At 38.0% G+C, this 2,871-nt stretch overlaps 1 long non-coding RNA gene across 1 annotated transcript; it reads left to right on the top strand.

The window, feature by feature from the left end:
* The first annotated feature begins 725 nt into the window (after nucleotides 1–725).
* Nucleotides 726–2,603, top strand: LOC138956276 (uncharacterized). The gene is made up of 3 exons (XR_011452580.1): nucleotides 726–1,400; nucleotides 1,743–1,836; nucleotides 2,386–2,603. It is a non-coding gene; the product is annotated as an uncharacterized lncRNA (long non-coding RNA).
* Nucleotides 2,604–2,871: the final 268 nt, after the last annotated feature.

Genomic DNA, 2,871 nt, shown 5'->3' with positions numbered 1-2,871 from the left:
TTGGCGGCAAAGGACCCAGCAAGTTGCTATTTTTAGATCGATTAAAAGTTGTCAAGAACAGGCGCTTACATTTGGATGTGTCCACTGATAGTAGGTTTGGTTGTGATCAATCAGAATGATGTGGGAATAAAAATGTATGACAATTTGGTATGATGACATGTAATTCAAATATGCTGAAATGTAATATTATACATGATATAATATTATTATGGCTGTTGCCATGACCATGAACCCCAAGAAAGGTTTAATGTTATGTAAAATCAAAATACCAAAATCAAGCACCTACTAATCTGGTCTACGGTGCGGGAAGATTGAGGCCTTCGTTAAATGTTCAACGTTGGCCAATAATAATTTTAACAATGTACGTACGTTGTGTCGTTTTTTATTATGTTTTATTTTGTTGATCAATTGATAAATATGTCTTCCCAACATATTACAAATCAAACAGAAATAAAGTCTTAGAGAACTACAATAATTATTGTTGCCGTCAAAACCTTGCAAGGCCTCAACAGAGATAGACTGGATCGCCAACTTCGCCGCGCCGCGCTCATTGGCTCAGTATTGAACTTGCGTCAAGGCCGATGCGCGTAGATTCCCAGAATGTTTACTTTCGGTTAGATTCTTCGACAGCATTCGCAGAGGTGACTGCGGTTACAGAGGTGAGTAAAACTGACCATCGAAAGGAAAATAAGATTCATATTGGTAATAACATACTTGCACAAGCATGTATCTACCAAAACTGTATGGGAGCACATAGTTGGAAAGGCGTGGTGAAGCGATCAAATCGAATCGTCCGTCTCAGTCAGTGCACTGATCAGCCACCACGATTGAACGTCACTGTCTGTATTTTGTATGTAAGCAGAGCTTCCAAACTAGTTAAATCCTGATGTAGTTTACAAAAACAAAACAAAATCTCATTCCTGTTCCATTGTTATTCTTGTAGTTGTGATATATTCTAGTGAAACTGAAAGTAAGTGTTAAAAGCAGAAAAGCCGGACTGAATCAGGTAATTGGGTTGGGAAAGTTTTGCTAAGAAATCCTGTTATTTCCCTGGGTTAATAAGCATCTCTTTGTCCAACTATTTACACAATTTATTTGACTAGTTTGTGGTTTCAATTGAAATTATTGTTGTATTTATTTCTAGACTACAAGAACTTGCATTGATTGCATTTCATTGTTACAGCACAAAACACTGAATGACACATACTATAGCCTTCTCGTTTTACAGTATAGGTACTGATAGTTGTATACAAGTTTGAATATCACTTTGAACACTGCCACATTCAGTTCTTTTCATCATTGAATAATTTTGTTTCAGGAAGCAAGCACCACTTTTGTTGTTGATGAAAACCCCTGTACAGTCAGAAGTGTGTCAAGCTCAAAGTATTATTTCACAAAAGGTGAGAAGTTATTCGTTACATTTGCAACATTTATTGTTGAAAAATATTAAACATAAAGGCAGAATTTGTTTGTCTTGTGATTGTGATGCCTACAACTACACCCGCTTGTGATTTCTCAGTCAAGTTACTGCAGATTTGTGTATATTTCAGTCTCATGTGGTATTTGCCATATTTTTGTGTGAACATGTGTATTTTTCAAGACTTAGATTCTGTGATAACATAAAATACCATAACACATTTGACACCAGTGCATCATATAATATTTTTGGATAATTCTCATTACGCATGATTTTTTATTGTGTCACTGTGTGTACATTTACATGTGTTTTTAAATGTCAACAGGTGACAGTTCCACTTTTGGAAGAGGTGTGCAGTGAGATTGCAGAAAATGAATGCCTGTCAGCTGATCTGTGAAGCCATGTTAAAACCTTGGACTGTAAGTGTTTAGGGAAACACTGTATGAATGAATACAATTTTGTTGGAGTAGTGTTTTCACTTTTGCTTATAATGTAAAACAATTTCAAGTTTAAATTTCAAGTTATTCAGTTACGCTGAGAATAAGCTGTCATATATACATGACAAGTAAGCAGTGCTCCCTGTATGGCATACGTGTAATTATTGTTGATCATTCGCGTACACATTCCAGACTTGTCAATGTGCAAGTGTTCTTTTTGGATACAATGGTGTGTGTGTTTGCCTTTCTTTTAAAGTTATACGAGGCAGGGAATTATCCCAAGATATGGACTAATAAAAATCTATTATTGTATATATATATACAGTGGACCACCCCCCCCCCCCCCCATTTGATAATCCCTACCTTTTAAGACCTTATTTTGTCAGTTTGTCTGTGCATAACTTCTGTAAATTTTCCTTCATTTTAAGACTGCCTCCTTTTAAAGACCCGCTTTCTCAGATTGTTTGAGGTAATACAAAGGTGGTTCTATTGTATGTGTTCAAGTGTAAGACTTTGTGGTCTGTTTGACAGGTGCTGTTCTTCGGGACAAACTTCAGGTGTTTGAGTCATGCCTTGGTCTACGAGGGAAGTTCCGGGACGCGGCCAAGGAAAAGGCTCACTCATTGTACTACGCAAGCCATGCAAGCATTACAGAGGTCACCAAGTCGACTCATGCATCAGCTTCCATTTGCCTCAGGATGTTTGAAAGGCTGGTCGAAGCAACCTATGGGTGCAAACAGGAAGACAAAGCAAATGACCGACCGGTGCCAGTGTGTGAGGAAGGATGTGATCAGGTATGTTGCTGGGAGTGTGGTGAAGAAACTAAAAAAGAAAGTTTGGGGCCTCAAGAAAGGTGCATACAGATACGAGAAACTGCGCTGTTTAGAAGCACTGAGGTTCAGTGAGCTGTCAGAAAGTGATTGTGATTCTTCAACTGACATGACAACGGTGCTTAACCGAGGAGGACTGACATTTGTCAAAGACAACATTGTGCAAATGTTCCTTGACATGCAGGAC

This window comes from Littorina saxatilis, unplaced genomic scaffold, assembly GCF_037325665.1.
Source record: "Littorina saxatilis isolate snail1 unplaced genomic scaffold, US_GU_Lsax_2.0 scaffold_316, whole genome shotgun sequence".
NCBI lineage: Eukaryota > Metazoa > Mollusca > Gastropoda > Littorinimorpha > Littorinidae > Littorina > Littorina saxatilis.
This window is presented reverse-complemented; position numbering and strand designations above follow the sequence as displayed.